Source organism: Procambarus clarkii, unplaced genomic scaffold, assembly GCF_040958095.1.
Source record: "Procambarus clarkii isolate CNS0578487 unplaced genomic scaffold, FALCON_Pclarkii_2.0 HiC_scaffold_250, whole genome shotgun sequence".
NCBI lineage: Eukaryota > Metazoa > Arthropoda > Malacostraca > Decapoda > Cambaridae > Procambarus > Procambarus clarkii.
In genome coordinates this window covers 230,910-236,842 of record NW_027189283.1, presented here as the reverse complement: position 1 = coordinate 236,842, position 5,933 = coordinate 230,910, and positions in this window count along the sequence as shown.

The following is a 5,933-nucleotide window of genomic DNA, read 5'->3' as shown; positions in this document are numbered from 1 at the left end:
CCTCAGATGGTCTCCCTTATCACAGTCTATGGATGTGTATGTATGAGTGTCCCTGTGAATGTTCGGATAAGGGTGTGTGTGTGTGTGTGAGTGTAGTGTCCGGATTTATGTGAGGTTTGGTTCCAGGAACCATTTGTGTCCCTCCTCCCCCAAATCTCCCCCCTTATTCCCACCGTGGGTTCGAATCCCAGGTGATTAGACCTACCCTAGGTCTATGGATCCAAGGTATCCATCCGTGGGCCCAACGGATTTCACCCCTTCCCCACTTTCCAAGGGCCAGGCCAATTCCAGCTATCCAGGGAACCTGTTGAAACAGAGGCAGCTACAGGAGGGGACACACAAATATTTGTGCCCTGCAGTTACACACCCGTTCCGACAGACTCGATCGCAATCTATCCAGATGAGAACACGTTCTCTTCCGACTAGACCACGCTGGAGTCGCTGTATGTCTCAAATTTGGTGCCTTTATTTATAGTTAGTATTTTTGGTGTATTAATTGATTTGTTTTAATTTTTTAATGACTTAGGTAGATTGATTTAGGGAGTCGGGAGGAGGTGGTAGCGTGTGTAGTAGATTATACGAGATCGCGGTTAGTTAGTATTTATCAGGTTGTGTTCACCTAGTTGTTCTTGCGAGGGTTGAGCTCTGCTCTTTCGGCCCGCCTCTCAACTGTCAATCAATCAATTTTTACTAGCTTATAAAAAAAATATCCACATACACACACCCAGGAAGCAGCCCGTAACAGGTGTCTAATGCCCAAATACCTATGTACTGCTAGGTAAGGGGAGCATCAGAATGAATGAAACTCTGCTGATTTTCGTTTGCGCCATCACCGGGGGATCGAACTTTGACCCTAGGACTACGAGTCGAGAGCGCTGTCCACTCAGCTATAAAGCCCCCTAGTGTGTGTATTGGTGCAAACGATAATTTGGGAGAGGTTAATGGAAAGGAATGATGTTTGGTGGCCTTGAAGGCGCTGGAAGAGGGTTGCCAGTTATGAATTTAAATTATTAATTGATTAAGATACGATATATATGCAAAAGACGTTGTGAGAGATAGTAAGAAAAGTGTTTCTGACTGAGGTTAGGTACTGTGTGATTGACTTGTATGTTAGGAAAAATAATATTTATCAGAAACATAGATGTTCTTTAGAAATGTTTGTTTGCAAATAGTTGCAAATTATTGGGTAAAAAGCCAATGGTTACCATACCTTGAACAAACACACGTGAGCACAATTAGTCGACGGGGGTCAGAGAGTGAGAGTGAACAGCAAAACAGTAACAAAAAATGTGACAATAATGGGAAACTATGTCATTCAAACGTATACATGTTAACCATATAAATTACAGTAAACGCGCGCATACGTACGTATGTCAATCAATTTACATAAATAAACATTAACTAATAAGTACCTATAAAATGGACACATACAGATAATTACCGTACACATGTCAGTTTAATTACAGGTACACATAAACACATATAGCTTCACGTGTCTGTCGGTCATGACAATAGTACACATGGATACGAACACAAAACAGTCCATTATCAACTAGTGTGTGTGTGTGTGTGTGCATTCTCACCTAGTTCATTTTGCAGGGGTTGAGCTCTGGCTCTTTGGTCCCGCCTCTGTGTGTGTGTGTGTGTATGTGTGTGTGTGTGTGTAAGTATGTGTGTGTGTGTGTGTGTGTGTGTGTGTGTGTGTGTGTTTTATCCTTATATTTACTATATGTATCTGCAGAATCGAGTTATTAGCTCTTGGACCCCGCCTATCAAATAAATGTATTTATCCTCTTTTATATCTACTACATCTCTTTCTCTCTAACTAACACACACACAAACACACACACACACACACACATACACACACACACACACACACACACACAAACTGGAGGCCTAGCGTCTAAATGGAGAGAGTTCGATGGTTATAATCCTAATGGTCCCCGATCGAATCCCGGTTGATGCAATAGCAAATCGAAAGATATTCTTTAACCTGATTCGACTGTTCACCTAGCACAAATGTATCCATCAATGTATCCATCTATCTATCTACTTATATCTGTCAATCCATCAATCAATCTTCCCATTAAACCAACCATTTATCATTATATACATCTATCTATCAATGTATCCGTCCATCATCTCATCTTTCTATCCACCCATCTAGTCATCTGTCTTTCCGTCCATCAACTCATCTATGCATCCGTCTATCCGTCAATATATATATTTAGCAATCAATGTATCCATCCATGTATCTACCTATATAAATGTTCCATTAATCTATCCATTTATCATAACCATCTATCAACACCCTTCCCACTCCCTCTCCTATTTTACTACCAAACTCCCTCCTCTCGTTCTGGCACCTTCTCCTTCCCTTTTCCTCTCTCTCATAAACCTGCTCATCCTCCATCCTTCTGCCCTTCCCACTCCCGCCCCTATCCCATCCCGCCCTTCCCATCGTCTTCCCTCTCGCCGCAGATCCATCCCTTCGTTCTCATTACTTCCGCCGCTTCTCACTCTCGCCCTTCCCTCTGTTTTTCCTCCCTCCCGTTGCTAGTTCTTCCCTTCGTTCACTCACCTTCCCTTCTTACCCATCATGTATTCTTCCCTCCCGCCGCCAGCCCTTCCCATCGTCCTCCCTCCTACATCACACTCTCTGCCCCCTTCCTGCACCTTCTTCACTCCCACTTCATCCCTTTTTCCCCTGTACCACTCCCCCTGTTCCCCCCTCTTCATCCTTCTTACACCTGCACCTCTCCCCCTGTTCCCCCCTCTTCATCTTTATTTCACCTGCACCACTCCCCCTGTTCCCCCTCTTCATCCCTGTTTCACCTGCACCACTCCCCCTGTTCCCCCTCCTCATGCCTGTTTCACCTGCACCACTCCCCCTGCTCCCCCCTCTGTGGGATGAAGAGCCCTCCTGACTGTCTGGGTTCGAATCCTTCATATGTGTGGAGTTTTCAATTCCATATTGGCTTGGGGGACCATTCAATCTTGTTCCCAAGCCATATGTATATATATAAATATATATATATATATATATATATATATATATATATATATTTATATATATATATATATATATATATATATATATATATATATATATATATATATATATATATATATATATATAACTGAAAACTCACACCCCAGAAGTGACTCGAACCCATACTCCCAGGAGCTACGCAACTGGTATGTACAAGACGCCTTAATCCACTTGACCATCACGACCGGACAAAATGAGGTGATAGCCGAGGCTATTTAAACCACCCCACCGCCGGCACTCGGATAGTAATCTTGGGCATAGCATTTTACCAAATCACCTCATTCTTTGGGGCACACGTGAGGAACACAAATGCGAACAAGCCTGAATGGTCCCCAGGACAATATGCAACTGAAAACTCACACCCCAGAAGTGACTCGAACCCATACTCCCAGGAGCTACGCAACTGGTATGTACAAGACGCCTTAATCCACTTGACCATCACGACCGGACAAAATGAGGTGATAGCCGAGGCTATTTAAACCACCCCACCGCCGGCACTCGGATAGTAATCTTGGGCATAGCATTTTACCAAATCACCTCATTCTTTGGGGCACACGTGAGGAACACAAATGCGAACAAGCCTGAATGGTCCCCAGGACAATATGCAACTGAAAACTCACACCCCAGAAGTGACTCGAACCCATACTCCCAGGAGCTACGCAACTGGTATGTACAAGACGCCTTAATCCACTTGACCATCACGACCGGACAAAATGAGGTGATAGCCGAGGCTATTTAAACCACCCCACCGCCGGCACTCGGATAGTAATCTTGGGCATAGCATTTTACCAAATCACCTCATTCTTTGGGGCACACGTGAGGAACACAAATGCGAACAAGCCTGAATGGTCCCCAGGACAATATGCAACTGAAAACTCACACCCCAGAAGTGACTCGAACCCATACTCCCAGGAGCTACGCAACTGGTATGTACAAGACGCCTTAATCCACTTGACCATCACGACCGGACAAAATGAGGTGATAGCCGAGGCTATTTAAACCACCCCACCGCCGGCACTCGGATAGTAATCTTGGGCATAGCATTTTACCAAATCACCTCATTCTTTGGGGCACACGTGAGGAACACAAATGCGAACAAGCCTGAATGGTCCCCAGGACAATATGCAACTGAAAACTCACACCCCAGAAGTGACTCGAACCCATACTCCCAGGAGCTACGCAACTGGTATGTACAAGACGCCTTAATCCACTTGACCATCACGACCGGACAAAATGAAGTGATAGCCGAGGCTATATAAACCACCCCACCGCCGGCACTCGGATAGTAATCTTGGGCATAGCATTTTACCAAATCACCTCATTCTTTGGGGCACACGTGAGGAACACAAATGCGAACAAGCCTGAATGGTCCCCAGGACAATATGCAACTGAAAACTCACACCCCAGAAGTGACTCGAACCCATACTCCCAGGAGCTACGCAACTGGTATGTACAAGACGCCTTAATCCACTTGACCATCACGACCGGACAAAATGAGGTGATAGCCGAGGCTATTTAAACCACCCCACCGCCGGCACTCGGATAGTAATCTTGGGCATAGCATTTTACCAAATCACCTCATTCTTTGGGGCACACGTGAGGAACACAAATGCGAACAAGCCTGAATGGTCCCCAGGACAATATGCAACTGAAAACTCACACCCCAGAACCATTCAGGCTTGTTCGCATTTGTGTTCCTCACGTGTGCCCCAAAGAATGAGGTGATTTGGTAAAATGCTATGCCCAAGATTACTATCCGAGTGCCGGCGGTGGGGTGGTTTAAATAGCCTCGGCTATCACCTCATTTTGTCCGGTCGTGATGGTCAAGTGGATTAAGGCGTCTTGTACATACCAGTTGCGTAGCTCCTGGGAGTATGGGTTCGAGTCACTTCTGGGGTGTGAGTTTTCAGTTGCATATTGTCCTGGGGACCATTCAGGCTTGTTCGCATTTGTGTTCCTCACGTGTGCCCCAAAGAATGAGGTGATTTGGTAAAATGCTATGCCCAAGATTACTATCCGAGTGCCGGCGGTGGGGTGGTTTAAATAGCCTCGGCTATCACCTCATTTTGTCCGGTCGTGATGGTCAAGTGGATTAAGGCGTCTTGTACATACCAGTTGCGTAGCTCCTGGGAGTATGGGTTCGAGTCACTTCTGGGGTGTGAGTTTTCAGTTGCATATTGTCCTGGGGACCATTCAGGCTTGTTCGCATTTGTGTTCCTCACGTGTGCCCCAAAGAATGAGGTGATTTGGTAAAATGCTATGCCCAAGATTACTATCCGAGTGCCGGCGGTGGGGTGGTTTAAATAGCCTCGGCTATCACCTCATTTTGTCCGGTCGTGATGGTCAAGTGGATTAAGGCGTCTTGTACATACCAGTTGCGTAGCTCCTGGGAGTATGGGTTCGAGTCACTTCTGGGGTGTGAGTTTTCAGTTGCATATTGTCCTGGGGACCATTCAGGCTTGTTCGCATATATATATATATATATATATATATATATGTATGTATGTATTTTCTTTAAAAATTTTATATTTATAAATATATATGTATATTTAAATATTGATCTGAGCCTGTATGGATATGGACCCTGTGGGTCCAGGAGGCCATCTGTGTCCCCTCAGATGGTCTCCACTATCACAATTTGTGTCTATGGATGTGTGTCAGTGTGTGAGCGTGAGTGTCACTGTGAGTGTACGGGTGAGTGTGGGTGTCCCTGTGAGTGTCCGGATGATTATGTGTCCGGTTACATCTGTGGTTTCGGGAGGCCATCTGTGTCCCCTCAGATGGTCTCCCTTATCACAGTCTATGGATGTGTGTGTATGAGTGTCCCTGTGAATGTTCGGATAAGGGTGTGTGTGTGTGTGTGTGAGTGTAGTGTCCG